A 19295-nucleotide genomic window follows, 5' to 3' on the forward strand; every position below is an offset into this window, starting at 1 on the left:
TTCTTATATCCCAGTAAGATGGGCTTTTAAAACTGGTATCTTTATGATTAAACAGACACAAAGTTTTGTTCCAAGCAAATTGATTACCATTTTTCCATTTACCTTGTTCTTCTTCTTATATCCCAGTAAGATGGGCTTTTAAAACTGGTATCTTTATGATTAAATAGACACAAAGTTTTCTTCCAAGTAAATTGATTACCATTTTTCCATTTACTTTTATTATTCCAACGGGACCATTTTTATTATTCTACGGCAGCAGGAACCGCGACATTAAATCTCGAGGTGGTTCTTCTTCGCATGACTGACGGAGGCACACCTCTTGTCGTCATAGATGAGTTGATGACGTCACTCTGAAACAATACTGGTGTTGATGGTGTGAAATGCGTCTGTAAGAGACACAAAAAACCTGGGTGAAAACACATTTTCATTTTTGGACTGTTCATTTTTGATTATTTGTACACCACTAAAGCTCTGCTCAGTTGTTGATTAGATGTGTATCTTGTCTCCCACGAACTGTGATCATTTTGTGACGTCACTATCAAGTAGGTCCCAATAATAGCACAAATTTAGATTCACGTTTCCTCTTTCTAAATCTTATAACATATGAGGAGCGAACGAGATGTTCACAATAATCCCCAAAAAAAAAACACTAACTTCAAAAACAACGAATCTTCAACAATTTAATTAGTTATGAAACGTTTTCTCTCAAATTCTATAAACTCAAGTATTGAACAATAAAAACCGTTGGTGTTTCTTGGAATATTGTGAGGTTATCTCATTCGTGTAACTTTTGACACACCCCACGTAGGACGCTAATATTGATATACTTATCTGTATCCATGTTTGATTATTTCATGAGTGGAGAATTAAACCTGCCTCTGATTAAGAGTTATCTGCTGTCGGGCGTTAGCGGCTATTGATTTATTACATATATTGATATGGTATCATTTTTAAATCCTCGTGGAGGATCTCGAAGTTACTCACGTTGTTATTCTTCATCTTCTTCTTGTGTAGTTTTTTGTTTCACAACCTACAGTTTTCATCGAAACTTCCTGAAACTTGGCATGTATATGTAAAAATACCCTGCACAGACAGTAATGATCTCCAATTTTGAAAATTTCTCCTTGAAAAAAAGTTATGACGTCAAAATATCTGCGCTAATGGAAATCACCTAAAAAATTATCTCCGAAACGAGGCAAGCTTTTTTGAATTTGTTTGCGGGAATCGAACAGGGCATTAGCAGAGATGAATTACCGCACATATGATACATCACTATGACGTCATATCAATTTTTATGACGTCATTCCTATTTTTTGACATTTTTTGTTTCACAACCCAGAGTTTTCATCGGATCTTCGTGAAACTTGCCATGTATATGCAGAAAGCCCACGCGCAGACAGTAACCATCTCCGATTTTGGAAATTCTTCCTAGAAAAAAAGTTGACGTCATAATATCGCCGCTAATGGAAATCGCCTACACCATTATCTCCGAAACTAGGCAAGCTGTTTGAATTTTGTTTGCAGGAATCAAGCTGGGCATTAGCACAGATAATTTATTGCAAACCTGATACATCACAATGACGTCATATTCGTTTTTATGACGTCATCATTAAGAGGACGAGGATCTTAGCTCATTTGAGCTTGTTAACTCCATCCCCTCTTTTTTTCTCCCCCTACATTAGCTACATACATGCATACATACACCTACCTTCTCTTTCCTCCTGATACTCCTTCCAAACTTCCAACTCATTCAACAGTCCCCTATTGTCCTCTTGCTCTTCTATAATAATTTTTGTCTCCCGCCCCTCCGACAAAGTTAAAATGAGCTCCGACCGACCGTCCGACCGACCAATCATCTGTCCATGTACTTTTGTGTTCGTGATATCTCTAAAACCGTTCAAGATTTAGCTTTCATATTACACAGATCAATTCCTCATACCACCCAAAATGTGGAGGACCTGGAGTATCGGCTTTTTATTTACACTTAATTTTAATTTCTCAATTTAACCACAGCCCTGCCCCCCCTTCCCCCTTCTGCTACCATTATCAGGTGCTTATATAATAAATCTATGGCCCCGTTAATCATTCCTTTATGAAAATTTGTCCCAAAATTGACAAGACACCATCATAAGTGTCTCAGATGAACAGTTTATATATCTCTCTGCTTTTCTCTTGATCGTAAAAGCGTTGTTCATGTGACTGTAATATCCTCCCGTGAAAAAAGATAAACTTATTGAACAGATAAGACAAGTAATAAAGTTGTAACAAATTGTAATTTAAACAGTTATATCCAAATCAGGACAAATATGGTGTATTAATGTAGCGCGGAGGTGTGCAGCATGGAAAGCCTTACATCATTAATCATAACATTAGCAGGCAGGACGGCACCTGCTCTGCACGTATTAGTAATTATAATCCCCACTCGGAGCTTGTCATCGAGCCCCCTGATTCCCCCTCCTTCCACACGACCAGCTCACAAACACAGCTGTGGACTGAACCGACAATAAGCTCAACTCATTATTGAATTGAACTCATTATTGAGTTGAACAACATCATCGCAAGCTGTTTTTTTCCAACTCGAACAGAATCCATGAACTCAAATGGATATTTTTTATGTTATTATTAAGCTCCTGCCAATATGCTGATCTCGGATATACTTAACTTATCAATAGTCGTTGATTGCATTGCACTGTTAATGGTGGTTTGGAGGTGGCCTCAAAATGTGACGCCACTGATGGGTTGTGCTCGGTAAATAGCAGGTGTGTCCACCCCTTAGGGCAATGCAGGAATTGAGGTTCATGGCAGAGCTGAACAACAGAGGGGCTGGTTCAACAAAGTGACACTTATATTTACACGAGGAAGAAAGTAGCAGGTGAACAAGAACGTAAAGATGCACCAGCTTATGTGCAGGTAAAAAGGGTGAGGCGAGCATGATGGAAGATGAGTAATATTCAAAAGAAGTTACAACCTTGTTTTAAGGCAAGTTTAATTGCTGCCCAAGATGGTCTCTGGAATGTTCAGATGAATGGGAAATCTGGTATGAAAGGATTTCCAAGAACTTCAATTTCTGGAGCAAGAACCTCTTCAATGTACACCAGGAATGAAACCCAGACTGGATAGCTTAGGATTGAGTGTGCTACCTCGGAGCTCTCCTGTTAGTTCACCACCTAAATCTCGCACCAACTGCGTAAATGAGACCTCATCAAGCATTGCGTTTATCAGCCCAAGATTTATCCTGTAGTCATTTATGCTGAAGATGAAGGAACATGCTCGACCAAACTTATTAAAAAGATGAATCAATCTCATTATGACCTTTTCTCATAGTTTGCCTATTATTCCTGAGTTTGGTTTCACAATTCATTTGGTTTACTGTCTCAAACCTGTCTGTCATTTGGTGTGCATTCTGTATTCTAACTCCTCAATAAGCCTCAGCTCTGTATACAAAGAAAACCCAACACATACATAAACCCATCACTTAAATGCAACACAACTATTTTATGCCATCGCTGACGAAGTCGAAATCACCGCTGCCATTATGTTTTTGGGTTGTCCGTCCATTCATGCTAATTTTCTCTGTTTTCTCTGCAACTGCTTATCTGATTGACATGAAATTGTCACAATAGGTGTAACTACTCATGTAGAATGTTTTGATGATAATTATGAGGTCATAGGGCACGTGGTGTGGCAGCCATGTTGGGGAAAAAGGGAAAAATTTTGACCTCCATCTCTGAAACTTCTCATTGGAAAAAATTGAAATTTGGCACATGTCAAGTTCTCATTATGGGAAACGAGTGTGATTATTTAATGATGTCATTATTGCATTGGTCGAATGCTTTATCCGATGAGTATGAACATTTTTGAAGGTCATCTTGAGCTGAATTGTATGGGGGGGGGAGGGGATTGATTGTTTGGCAACCATATTTTTTTTTAAACATAAAAACCTTCAAAAATCTTCTCTGAAATGGATGAACAGATCAAACTATACAGGTCTGATTGCCTATCCCTGAGGAACAAAAAGTTTTCCACCGATGATGTCACATGGTTTGTTCCACCGGTCACATGGTTTGGCAGCCATATTGGATTTACCCAAAAAAAACTTTTAAAAATTATGTTCTCCAGAACAGCTTGATAGATCAAGGGGAAACTTCACCCACATGTTCCTTAAGCCTTGGGGACACCAGGATGTTCACGAATAATGAATAGGCCTCATGGTCTGGCAGCCATATTGCATTGAACGAAAATCTTTCTAAAAAGTTATTTCTCTTGAACCGCTTCATCAATTGATGTGAACCGTCAAAGTTATGATCAAGTCGTCGTGGGGAATATGTTTGAAATTTCAACCTGATCGGATGCCTGGTCTGGCAGCCAGAATTATTTCATATTTTAATCTGGGTTCAGGGATTTAAACCAAACTTGGTAAAAGTATGTATAATGATGTAATAATTTGGGTGGAGCCATATCTGATGATGTCACGATGTAGAAGAGTGCCATTCTAATCCATTCATGTAGTATGTATTTAAGATTTTGCTTATTTATGATCGGGCACCCAACTTGCTATGCTCTTGCTAAGTCAGAGTCTGTTTTCGGTATGCAAAGATTTACTAAAACTGCTTGAGCACTTTACCCAAAAAGTTTACAAGAAGTTTCACATTTGACAAACATTCTGTTGAAAAAACGAACAAAATTAATCAATTTCAACCATATGTTGTACATTCATTGGGAGAGTGTCTTTTTGGTAAGTTTCTTTTGACGAGTCATTTATTGCATAGTTACATATCATCTCTGAGCTGTTTCCAAAAATTACTACTATCCCATTATCGCTCCATTGTTGCCAGTTACCAACGTGACCAGCATTTGCCATGACAATAAATAAAGCCCAAGGACGAACACGACAAAGATTTGGCCTCCACCTGGAAAAACCGGTGTTTTCCCTTGGACAACTGCATGTCGCTTTATCACGTGCAACAGATTTCACGACATCTGTTATTATTACATGGCGGTGGAGGTCCACAATGGTGCACATTTGCTGAAAATATTGTTCGCCCAGCAGTACTCTTGTAGTACACCAACAATTACAATTTAAAAAACGCAATACCCTCTCCTCTGGCTAGGGTAACTAGAATCACACTCGGTAGAGCGCATACCTCTGCCAGGCTGAGTAGTGTACGTTTTGTATCCACTGATAAGCAGGATCTGGATTCAGACCTGAACCAAAATCGAATCGGCTTGTTCACATCACCTAACCAACTCATCCACCTATTTTTATCACAACTCGCCCACATTTCATTTTGAAATGTCATGCTATACAACGTTTTTGCCCAAATCTCTCAATGGTGAAGAATCATTTAGAGGATTTAAAAATTCTCCTATTCGGATTCGGGTCTTTCCCAAAATCGAATTGATTCGTCCTTGTCACACACCCAACCTGTCCATCAAGTTTCGTCCGAATCAGTCTACAACGTTTTGAGATATCCTGCTCACAGACAAATAAACAGGGATGAAAACATAACCTCCGTCCACCGAATCAACCTTACACCACCTTACACCAATTGTCTTCATTCCGTGCCTTGATCCGTAGTCAATCAGCATTTTAAATCAAATGATTCATGAGGTTTTCACCAAATACAAAAACATCATTTGTTTCACTGATAAACTCCTTGATATGTGACATTGTTGCACAGTTGCATTCTAGTATTGCAACTTGTTACAAACCAATGTGGTGCACGGTCTGGACATTCTACCACTCTTGGTCTTGTGGACATCATTGATTATGTGAGCAGGAACACAGAAAATGTCCAAAACATCACAACGATCAACTCTACCAAACACATGATTATCACAAGAAACTTGCTGATTTTGGAATAAAACGATCCATGGTCCACTGGATCTGTGATTTTCTTGTGCATAGGAAAGATATCGTCTGTTACCAAGGAGTTCTGTCCCTGTGGAAACCAATGCAAGCAGGTGTGCCACAACACATGCAGTTTTTCTTTGCTGTGGTGTATGATGTGCTGGTTGATGCACAAGGAAACCATTGGAAATATTTAGAAGACATGTCATTTGCTCTTTCTTGGGACAGAAACAGTAACCAACACAACTGTATGCAGAATGCATCGTTATCGCTTGAGGTTTGATGTGAAAACAACCAAGTTCGGTTAAATCCCGACAAAGCGGTATGGTTATCAGGGTGTCTTTCCGCAAAAGACCCCAACCCCATTTCGACTTTATGTAGTGCAACAGAGGTATAAATTAAGTTACCTCTGTGAAGTTACTCGGTGTTCAGATTCAAAATGATCTGAAATGGGAAACACATTCGCAATATTGTTTCAAGGGCAAATCGCCACCGACACATGCTCTGAATGTTGAAAGGCGACCGAATGCCAACCTAAGACTTGGTTACTGTCGACATTGGTTTCATTCGACCTCTTTTTCAAATATGCATGCTAGGTGTGGAATTCCAGTCTTACAGTTTCCCAGGTTAAGATGTTTGTGTGTCCAAAAATGAGAGTTGACAATCATAATGCCATTTTATTCTTTTGACATCGTGCTTGAAGCAACCCACACTCAAGATCTCTCCTCTCATCATGCGTGATGTTATTGTCACTTAGCTTTGCAAATAATTTTACAAAATCCAAATTTTTCAAAAACTATTTTGCTTGTAACGTCTACATTTGATCTCTGAGACAGACGATGCCTTACCATGAACCACAATACCACACTGACCGTTATAAGTCCTTTATCCTTCTATATTTTACTCTGCTTTTGAACTCAAACGGACTCTGTACTTACAATTACATTATTTCGGATGGAACTTGGTGGACGGGTCGAGTGTGTGACAAGGAAGAATTGATTCGATTTTGGTGAAGATCTGAATCAGGATCTGGATACGAGAGTTATTTAATTGCTAAAGTGATTCTTCATCATTGAGAGATTGGGCCAAAATGATATGGTACTGTATAGCATGATATTTCAAAAATGTATTGGGCCCAATATGTTCTCGTGGATCAGGCATTATGTGGCGGAGGTATGTGCTCTATCGAGTGCCTTTCTAGTTTTATCTGTGATTTGTTTCTGATTGTATTTTGTAATAGTTTTGCTTTTATCTGTTATTTTTAGTGATGCCTTGTACATAAATTGTTGATATCTTAAATATAGTTGATGACTCGTGATGACTTTGTACACTTTAACATTTGTATTGTGTTTAACGATTACAATCGTGTCGTGATGTGTTTGATAGTTTAACTTTAGTTATACTCCATAAAAATATATTTCTCAGTGTGTATCTTAGGGTTACTCCAGTTATTGGTAAGTCTTGTTCGATTCTATAGTTTGTAAATGCACACAATTTAGCCAAATGGCTATCAAGTAAAAGTTAAAATAAACAATTCGTGTGTGTGTGTGTGTGTGTGTGTGTGTGTGTGTGTGTGTGTGTGTGTGTGTGTGTGTGTGTGTGTGTGTGTGTGTGTGTGTATGCATATGTATATATATGTTGTTGTTCATCTTTCGGCTGCTCCCGTTAGGGGTCGCCACAGCAGATCATCCGTTATGATCCGCATACTGATTTGGCACAGGTTTTACGCCGGATGCCCTTCCTGACGCAACCCTGGTCGCCTCTTACGACACAGGGATCAGGATTTGGGTTTCGCCATGATTCCGGGCTGCTCTACACCCTGCCCAGTGCAGAGCCCCCGTCCTCAAGCGATCCTCCAACCCAAGCCTCCGAGTAGCCGGATTACAGGCGCACGCCACTACGCCCGGTGTATGTATGTATGTATGTATGTATGTATGTATGTATGTATGTATGTATGTATATATATATATTGTATGTATGTATGTATATGTTTGTATGTATGTATGTATATGTATGTATATATGTATGTATATGTATGTATGTATATGTATGTATGTATAGTATGTATATATATGTATGTATGTATATATATATATATATAGTATGTATATGTATGTATGTATATATATATATATATGTATATATATATATATATGTATGTATATATATATGTATGTATATATATATATATATATATATATATATATATATATATATATGTATGTATATGTATATATATATATATATATGTATGTATGTATGTATGTATGTATATATATATATATATATATATATATATATATATATATATATATATGTATGTATATATATGTATGTATGTATATATATATATATATATATATATATATATATATATGTATATATATATATATATATATATATATATATATATATATATATATATATATATATATATGTATATATATATATATATATATATGTATATATATATATATATATGTATATATATATATATATATATATATATATATATATATATATATATATATATATATATATATATATATATATGTATATATATATATATATATATATGTATGTATATGTATATATATATATATATGTATATGTATATGTATATATATATATATATATATATATGTATATATATATATATATATATATATATATATATATATATATATATATATATATATATGTATGTATATGTATGTATATATATATATGTATATATATATATATATATATATATATATATATATATATATATATGTATGTATATATATGTATGTATATGTATATATATATATATATATGTATGTATATGTATATATATATATATATATATATATATATATATAAAAATGACCGTTTTTACAGCCATTTTTCCCTGCTGTGCAGGGGTTGGCTTTTTCTTGAGGTAATGTTTTATGGTCGGATGCCCTTCCTGATGCCAACCCTGGTCGCCTCTTACGACACACAGGGATATGGTACACCTATTCTAACCGGGGCATACACCGGGACCAGTACACTGGCACTAATTTCGCCGACCTCGGAAGGATGACAGGCTGAGTCAACCCCCTGGTGTTAATTCAGCAGCCAACGGGGCTTGAACTCAGGACCCTGGGATCCCAAGCCGCCACCCTAACCACTAAGCCAACACCAGGCTTGTATGTATGTATGTATGTATGTATGTATGTATATATTGTTGCGGTTCGAGGAACCGCATACCGCTAAAGCAATAGCAACCATCATACAGCGGTCCCGAGACAGTTATTCCATTAATACACGTTCAGATGGTCCCTTCCCCTTTGTCTAGCGGGACAACGGGACAGTGCATTATGTAAACTTCATTGCTAGGTCTGATTAAATCTCTGCACTCATCCCTATTCTTTTTCTACTCTTATTCCTGAGGTAAATCCCAGCCACCTGCACCCTTCGTTGTGAGATGGGTCCTCAGCGAAGGCCCAGCAGGCATTATGCCGGACACCCCCTGCAGAAATCACAGCCTGCCAAACGCATGTGCAGTGGTAATTTCCACCCACTGGACAGAAAGTGCACCCAATACGACGCCCACGCTGCACGGAACACGTACCGAGGAGATGGAAGAACGGCACCCTAAATGCTGGCAACTTTCAGTACACACTCGGCGCACACTTTTCCACCCATTTCTCAAATTAATAATTATATCTATCTTTTTCTTCAACTCAACCTGACATACATAATTATATCCAAACTTTTCCCTCAATTCCCTGACACAGATCAGGGCTGGAACCATGCATCCCACCACCTTTGATAACCGCGAACATGATGCTCGGTGGCGGGCGGATCCGCGCGCTGGCCACGTGCTTAATGGCGGACTCGCACGCTGGCCACGTGCTTAATGGCGGACCCGCACGCTGGCCACGTGCTTAATGGCGGACTCGCGCACGGCCATGATACTATCATAGTGCAGAACGAGGCACGAATAACACACATCTTTGGTCGGGTCTGCACATGGAGTTACAATAACATCTTACCGTCGGTCTTCGCTCACCACGACGACAACAACTGTCTTCCGCGGACAGCAGACATCCTCCCACACCTCCGCCTCGATGTAGCTGCTACCAGGCAGAGGCATGCTGTGCGGCCGGATCACTTGGCGCACCATAGAGCAAGCACATTGACCAGCGCCAACCGTGGGTCGCCGGGGCAAGGCACGGAGTTCGGTGCAAGGCAATTCATGTCACGGTTGTGGTGGAAACGAATTCAATTTCCACAAGTTGGATCAGCATACGAAAGGACAATCTATAATTTAGTATATACAGAGGAAGAACATTGAATGCTTGACTGAAACATTCGAATTGACTTCACTGAAACATAAGCCCAAAGTAATTCTTCTTATACACAACTTGACATTCCAAAGAATGGGAGGGGAGAACTACAGGGTTAGCTGATAAGCATTAGGAAAAATAACTCAAACTGCAATACGTGTCCACGGGGTGAAAGAGAATGACATGATCATGGCAAAAGTTGCAGTGATATCAACCAGGTCACCTTGTTTCATAGCAAGACATTCCTTTTATCAATCTTCAGGTCAAAAGACTCTTGGGTAAAGGGAAACATAACTGACAGCCAATTCGACTATAGCATAAAAATTAGATTTTTAAAGCACCAGCAACAATCATCATCAAGGTTATGGAATCCATCATCGCTTCAGACATGAAATCCTTCCTCTTCTCCAATAGCTTGATTTCCAATCATCAATTTGGTTTCAGACAAGGTCACTCTACCCTGGATATGCTGCTTCTGCTCTCCCAACAATGGATGGAGGTCCTCAATGCCAGACAGGAAATCCGAGCCGTATCCTTGGACATATCACGTGCTTTTGACACAGTCTGGCACCCTGCACTACTCACCAAACTCTCTTCCCATGGTAGTCAAGGCCATCTCCACTCATGGCTCGCAGACTTCCTCTCCTGTCGCAGTCAATGTGTGGCCCTAAATGGAGTTCTTTCATCCCCTCTTCCTGTGCAGGCTGGAGTTCCTCAAGGTAGCGTTCTGGGTCCTGTTCTTTTTCTGGTTTTCATCAATGATCTCTCAGACTCTCTGGAAAATCCTCTATTTCTCTTTGCCGACCACTCCACCCTCTGCCGTACCATCTGTCATCCCTCAGACCGGCAAGCAGCAGCTTCTTCGCTCACTGCAGATCTGGATAAAATCACAAACTGGTCCAACACGTGGAACATGTCTTTCAATCCAGACAAATCTCACACTCTCATTATGTCTCTTCGAAAGGACCGTTTAGAAACCCCCCCCCCATCCACTTTCTCAACAATCCTCTGGAAGAAGTCTTTTCTTTCAAGCTTCTGGGTCTCACTATCTGCCATGACCTTTCCTGGGAAAGTCACATTTCCAACCTCGCCTCAAAAGCCAGTCGCCGACTGGGAATCCTCCGTCGTGCAAAGTCCTTCCTCGGCCCTCTTGAGCTCCTGACCACTTACAAAGCTTTTGTCCGTAGCCTGGTGGAGTACTGCTCTCCCCTCTGGGCTGGTGCTCCTACCTCCCACCTTTCTCGGCTTCACGCTGTCGAAACCAGGGCATTTAAGATCATCGGCATCTCCCGCAATGAAGCTGAGTCTTTGGGCCTCTCACTCAATCACCGCAGGTTGGTCGGTGGTCTTTCTGTCTTCTACCGACTCCTCTCCAGCCTTGCCCCCCCTGCTCTCTCTGCGATTTGTCCCCACCACATTTCCACAGGGCGCTCAAGGTCCGCCAACAACCCCCTTCTGGTAAAACTACCAAAATCACGAATCACTGCTCATCTTCACTCTTTCATTCCTCTTTTTTCCCACCTTTGGAATAAACTTCCTCACTCTATTCTTTCCCATTCTTCCATCCAGGCTTTCAAAACAGCTGTTCACCACCACCTCTTATCTTTCCCCATCCAAATCCTCGATCTTTTCTACCCCCCGATAATCCACCCAAGCCCACTTCCTTCAATTCCCCTGCTTTCCTTCCTGAAAGTCCCTGTAATGTCCATCTTCTCTTCGCCATGTTCCCCGTCCCATCCCCATCCCTCTCCCTTCCACAGTTCACCAAATGTGTCTGTTCCCCACTGTTTTGTCCCTTCCACTCCCACCCCTCTTGCCTCATGCCTCCTTGCTGTGAGTTGTGTGTTAGCTCTCATACGAGCCTCGACCAAGGTATACAAAAAAAATTTTTTTTAGAGTACATGAATGTAATTATTTTTCTTTAACATTCCCCCCTTTTTTCCATATCAGGAAAATTTGAATAATTATATTACACATGACCACCATACCCCATTCCTAGAGAAGAAAAGATATCCGTTACACAAGTTCAAATAACAATGGCATCGAATGCTCAAATAAGAATGCTAGATGACGACCATTTCAATAGTGTCCCAGCCAGGTTAGTGAGTGCGTTTCCATTTAATTCATGGCCTGTTTGTCAGCAGGTGTCACAAATCGAAAAGACATGTTACCTGAGGCCAGAAGATAAGCAGGTCAGGGTGTAGATAGAGCAGCATCCAACGGGAAACACAGTCGAGGCACTCTTTGAGCTGCTGAAGGTAGATCTTGGCTTGGGCCCCATCTTGAGCTTGGGCCCGACAGTGGGTTGAAGGAGATGAAAAGGACTCGAGATGTGATCCAGAGATCCAGCCCCAGCAGAGTTTGGGGCCTCGTAGCAGCAGTTTGTGCAATCAGGTTTGATTCACCAAGTGAGCTGTGCACGTTGGAGGCAGCCACGATGGCTGCACGAGCTCCACCCGCACCATTGAACACATGTTGCAGATGACTCGCCGTGTGGACCTTCAGGGCCTTTGTTGTGCATTGTGCAACCATGGCAAGTTCACGATGTATCTGCTGAGCAGCAATTTGCGAGTGTGTTTGGGACATTCTTCCAGGCAGGCACCATGCAACGGCGACATCAAGTCTTTGCCTTGCTGTGGTTTGACTTGTCCAACCTTCTCTTCAGTGGGTTTTTTCTTTTCTTTCCCTTTTTCTTTAACATGCTCATCTTATCTCAGGAAGGGGGTAGTGTCATGATCACGTGTTGAATGCCCAATCACCCAAATCTGGGTTCCCCCATTGTCCAATCTTTCAGTGGAAATTCTTCCAAAGCTTCATTAGACAAAATCGTACACTGCATCGTTCAACTGCTCTCAACACTCCGAAACAAACAAAACCAAGGTTAAGCATCGATTAAACACGCCAATCAATAAACGTCATGGGCTCATGTATTTCAATAAGACTGACAAAGGTTCTTCTCGAAGCATTTAACTTGCATTATATGTTATATCAAAATTTTATCCCTTTCCTTTCCTTGTTTTTTGCACCTAAACGACATGCTAAAATATACAGAAATCTCAGTTGTATGTACACTCAAAAACATTCATCTCATTTACTATTTCCATGTAGAAAGGGCAACAGTCTTTATCAGGGTTCCAATTTGCAATCAAGAATTCTTTTCACCATCCTTCAAAAATCCCTTTTAGTCAAGAAAAATATTCCATCATCTGTACAATAATTACGAAAGTTAGCTACTTCTTTCTTCTTCAATGCATTTTAATTTGTCTGAGCGATAAGTACAACATTCAAACCCAACAAGAGGACAGGTTCCCCTCTTTTTTTTGTAGCAAGTACAGAATCCAAAGCGATTCAATTTTGCACAGTTACCATTTTAACATTTGAAATCATTTTAACATTCATATCTGCTAAACAATCCACAGTTTCATTCACAAGCAGTTCCAGAGTAACTGCCATTATTTATTTATTTTCCCAGCTAACTTCGCACTTCCGTACTGATGAAAGATGGTGAAGTCAGTGTTAGAAATACCTCAACTTACTAAAGTAAATGCACAAGAAGTACCACTTAATCAAAAATCATGCACCTGCCCAATTAATCAGAAAACAAATAAAACAGGTAATATTTAAATTGGCTTGTGACGCACTCTTTTCAATAATATAATTCTTACATTCTGACCGATTTAACATTCATTTCACATTGTAATGCCTTCTGTACTCCGCATAATTCTTGTTTATCCTTTTTGTTTGTTTTTTTCCCCACAAAATATGGAAGCATTTACAGTACATGGTACAATTCCTAATTCCATTAATTAATTTCATAATTGCTGTTGGTCCAGCCACTCTTCCAGCCATTCTGCATTATGGTTATGTAAATACCATGCTGCTTTCCCTCATATCTTGATTTTCCCTTGCAGTGAACTTAGTGAACAAAAATAGAAATGACGTCATAAAAATTGATATGACGTCATAGTGATTTATCATATGTGCAGTAATTAATCTGTGCTAATGCCCTGTTCGATTCCCGCAAACAGAATTCAAAAAGCTTGCCTAGTTTCGGAGATAATTTTTTAGGCGATTTCCATTAGTGGAGATATTTTGACGTCACAACTTTTTTTCTAGGAGGAATTTTCAAAATCGGAGATTGTTACCGTCTGAGCAGGGTATTTTTACATGTATATGCCAAGTTTCAGGAAGTTTCGATGAAAACTGTAGGCTGTGAAACATAAAAGTCCACAAAACAACAATGTGAGTAAGACTTAGAGATCTTCCACGAGGATCTAAAAATCATGTGCTTCCAGTGTTCGTAATGAGTTCCCGTTTCCTTTTCTTAATGAGCTGAGTGTGAAAGTAATTAGCTAAATTACCGCACACAACTTCCATTAGTTATTAACTGTTCCCCATGTTGATGCATGTGACAAACACGTTGCATGCAGACATTATCACGAGTATCACTTGTTATATTTACACTAATTAAATAAGTAGCATGACTATCATTGTCATCACAGGGTGATTCTTTTGGAAGTCTTTCTCGGGCTCTCAGCTCTGCGAACTTCCCCATAGTAAGAGTTCCCGAGCATCGAGTTGCCGAGCTGCAGACCACACTTTGGCTGCAGAGCGTCCATTTGGAAACATTCGAGAACAAAACTTGCCAATATGATTAAGAAACACAAAATTTTCCAAACAGTTTATTTATACCAAATGCTAATATTGTTTCATCAATCTGATGAGCATCCATTTCTTTCATGGTCAATGGAGCTGTAATATCTCAGAAAAATTATGTTTAACCAACCTCTCTCATCACTATTCAGAATTCCATCAACATTTTAACATTGTCCTTTTCTTATCCACCTCTCTCACCAAAACAGCAACATTCTGCAATATAACCAACTCACATACACTAGCCATCTAATCATATCCTCTGACCTTTTAAATACAAATCCATTCCTTTATCAAAGCAAATAAATACAGTTTAAACCTCTGTTTTTAAAACGGTGTACAAAAATTGTCAAATCATTTGTCAAAGTTTAGTCATCAGGCGAATAGCATTTAAATTGCAGCTCAAAACACTCCGTTTCTACATGTAGCTATCTCGGAAGAACCTTCCCCATCTTTTCCCCAAATAATGTTAATCACTGTTGTGGGGGAGGCATGGGAGATTTGAACTGCTGTTCGCATCATGACATGATACCTGCTGTTAGCTCCCAACTGGTCCCTCTTTCTCCTGATTGGCTACTCCTGATGGTAATCCATTAGGTTAAAACTCCACCTTTTGAGTGCATTAGTGATCCAATTTCACTTAAACAGCTTTATGGTCTATCATTGTGACAATAAATAAAATTGTCCAATCAGATCTTATGAATTTACCCTAACAGATAGAGGCCCATATAAAGACAACAGATGTGTTTTTCTGTCCGCTTTCCATACAGAAAGCTCGACCTTGGCAGGTGAAGGAGTGGAATGTTCTTTTGATAAGGCCAGCAACGGCTGTGTGTTTAAGGAGCACCGGACAGCCAGTCTACACTTGCCATCCCAGGAGCACTAGCTTTGTCTGGATTTTAACCCAATTTTCTTCACCAGTTGATGTACTTGCTTAACAGATCAATCATTGGAAGAGGTAACATTATTTCATTCATATATGCAATGAATGTTGCCTGCCTGAATCGATCAAAGGGTTACACTGGGATGTTTGCCATTGCCTTCCCAGCAGTAGTTTTGGCAGGAATTTGTCTTTAACATCCATCAACCAATGTCATCCATTAACTTTAACATTCACAGACTAATGAAGACAGCACGCCTAGTTTGACATCCATCCGAGGGATCATGCATCATCTGTGAATCGCCCTTTGTGATAAACATCATCAAATCACTTTTAAATCATTCCAAATCAATCACATTTCTATATTTCGATCACATTTTAAGTACAATGGTTACGATCCAAATCAAAATTTGGGAAACATTTCTCACACACATGTGCATTTCAACACAGTAGCCCCCACCCTCCCAACTGCGCCGTGGGTGAAATACACACACACACACACACACACACACACACACACACACACACACACACACACACACACACACACACACACACACACACACAGTTGAGAGATGCGAGTTGTTTTTTTTTATGACAACGGCACTCGCATTTTTTTCTCTGGGGCATTATTCCCCCCCCCCCATTTGAATCCGCATATGAATTGAATGGGGGGGGGGGGTTCCAGTTCCCATAAATCTTGTCTCGCTGTACGAACAGCTGATTGTAAGACCTCAGCTTGCCGGGCTGAGTCATTGGAGGCAAATTCCCACTTTTCATCAATTTATTTTTGTCTCATAATGCCGGCGAGAGCGAGTCTCCTAAATGGACTTCGCGTTCGGAATATATTCCACATTCACAATTGTTATTTCATAATTTATCCAAAATCCCTATGGCTTTTAAATAAAACTTCAACACTTGCTTCAGCGTCTATCCAAGGCAGGGAACACACGTTTATCCTTACCTGCCGGTAAAGCACAGACATTCCAGTTTAGTGTTGGCCCGTTCAGGGAGATTCGTGACCTTGGTTTTTATCAGCACCAAGCAAGTGGCCGCAAGCCAAAGTGGTCTCATCATGAGCCAGTAACCAAACCATGAACAGCCAGGCTGCTTTAACTCTCTGCCTGAAGTTTCTTTAGTTGTTGCAATATCATTTCTAACAAGACATTCATGTATGACATCGTACAGTAATCTTCAGTTCCTTATCGAGCTCACAATCGCTTCTAATTCAGATTTTCACCAAGATTGAATTCACATACACCACCTCTCAATCTAGTCTTAAAACACACACAATGACATCCGCCCTGCATTCTAAATAGATCGCAGCACAATGCTCGGGCTCTGTCTTTCAATACAAGCTTACATATACCCAGTTATTTGTGTCCTTGCCAAAGAAGCAACAGCGTGTGAAGAGTCAGTTGTCATCGTTTTTCTCTGGAATCGGCGTGTGCACTTCGCCTCATCCAGAGTCTTCACAGTGTACGGTGACGACCAATCCTTATCTCCACTTTCCGTACTCATGCATTCCCATAAGCTTCACAGGTCGCAATACACAACAGAGCACGTTTTATTCCAGTGAAATCTACTGGACTCACACACGCTCCATTTCAACACTCACTTCATACTACATGCAGATCATTGCAAATCAGTGCGCATACAAATCAGATATAAATACAAACATACAAGAGTTCCAGGTTGGGACACTCAACTTACGTCCTGAACACAAAACTCAACATTTCCAATCACATTGCATTCACAAATCCATCCAAAGAGGTATCTCCTTCATACAAAACTATAGGATTTATGAATCCGTAACACCTCCACACAATACAATGCAACAGTTTTACAGCAAGCAAACTTCCAGTGAGTACAATGAACAAACAGAAATCCAAACAGGTAACTCAACAAACATTCATAACACTTATTCGTTCTCCCACTTGCCCAGGCTCCTTGCCCATTTACTTGGGTTGGCATCAGTTTAGCCTCCATCTCAGCATGACGCTGTACGATCAATGAACTGCAATGGGTTATATAGGGCATCAGATCCTTCATATCCTTTGATTCCCAGCTGATACACACTCGCTTGACCTCGTTCTGCAATTGTGCTTCCAACCCGCTGATAAATGCATGAGCGAATGGGACGCCTTCTTCATCTTTTAATCCAGAGTGACGCTGATACACACTACGTAACCATTCTAGGTAATCCAACAGATCTTTGGATGAGCATTGTTTGCACGCTTGTATTTTCCCCCAATCTGTTTTGAGTGGTGCTACCTCTGTCACCGTGTCGATGAGCTTGTTGACATGTTCTTTGAGCTCATCTCTGGTTCCGGGCGCTTCACTTGGCCATCCCGCGACTTGTTTCAATTGTTGGAGTAACCCCTCAGGCACAATCAATTTCAACAAAATATTCATATCCACATAAGTCGGTTGATGGCATTCCACAATCAGACGCAACTCTTGTTGAAACTTTTGCGGATGCTCTCGTACCTTTGGCATCTCGTTTGCAATGGCCCTTAACTCGGAACCCCATGGCCGATATATTGCTTGCACGCCTCCGGCCTCCGGGTAATCTCGCAATGGGAACGTACCTAACGGCGCCTCCTCATCTTCTTCCCTCGCAGCCTCCACCGTGGCCTTTCTGGATCGGGTCTGCACTCCGACCCTGTCACCAAGAGGAGCCCTCTCTTGTTGTGTCGCAGCAGGTTTCCTCTCCACGCTCTCCGTAATCTCCTCTTTTGGTACTCCTCCTGTGGCTCCTCTTTGATGCTCTTCCTGCCCTGTACCATCATCACCCTCTGCGCCCGCTGTGCCCGGTTCGTCCTCGAGCAGCGGCGCCGTTGGAACTATGTCTGGAATAGGGTCAGGCCACCTATCCGACTCCTCTCCGTTATCCTCGAACTCCACAGGGGCAGCTCGCTGTTTTCTTTTTGATTTATTTTCAAGTCACACGGGCATCTGCATGGTCACCTGGTCCAACTGACCCTTTAGGTTTAACAGCCATGTCTTTTCGACCCTGTCCCTACACTCCTCCATCCAGTCCATGTACACTCCCTAATGTATGTGCCTTGAGGTCTTTTTGGCCTTTCTTTTCTCCTCCAGAACTTTCCTCAGGTGATTCAAACAATCCCATCAAAAGTACCATTCTCAGGAAAAGGCAATTTACTATTCATAGTCCAAAGGCACCAATTTGAAACGTCTCTCACAGAATCAGGTCCGTATTTATCGAACATATATCTCGCGCATGTCCCTCTGTGTGACCTGGGGCAGGTTGCTTTGGTATACCCAATCTCATCACTCTTTCCACCAGCATTTCCCATCCTGCAAATCGTTACCAGGTCACAAATACCATGAAATATGCACTTCAATATAGCGATAATACAACAAATGCTGGCCAGCACTGTAATAAAACAACTATATAGTACTGTTAGTTCGAACCACATAACCCTCACACACAATCACACTTTATCACACAGCGAGCTGGGCCTCAAACCCCTCTCTTTGTGGAGGTGGGACTCCAACCCCCCTCCCTTTTGGCCAGAGGGATTGGCCTTTTTCCCTCTGCTTGCTGTACCAAGTACAGCACAGTGAGACG

At 40.5% G+C, this 19295-nt stretch overlaps 1 long non-coding RNA gene across 1 annotated transcript; it reads right to left on the reverse strand.

Moving 5' to 3' along the window:
• Positions 1 to 209: 209 nt before the first annotated feature.
• On the reverse strand, positions 210 to 13336 carry LOC147016610 (uncharacterized). The gene is made up of 3 exons (XR_015049684.1): positions 12339 to 13336; positions 9874 to 10141; positions 210 to 386 (listed from the first exon to the last, which is right to left on the reverse strand). It is a non-coding gene; the product is annotated as an uncharacterized LOC147016610 (long non-coding RNA).
• Between the last annotated feature and the right edge of the window lie 5959 nt (positions 13337 to 19295).

The sequence above is a fragment of the Eptatretus burgeri genome, chromosome 11 (assembly GCF_056783735.1).
Source record: "Eptatretus burgeri isolate ZD-2024b chromosome 11, Ebu_testis_v1, whole genome shotgun sequence".
NCBI classification, from domain to species: Eukaryota; Metazoa; Chordata; class Myxini; order Myxiniformes; family Myxinidae; genus Eptatretus; species Eptatretus burgeri.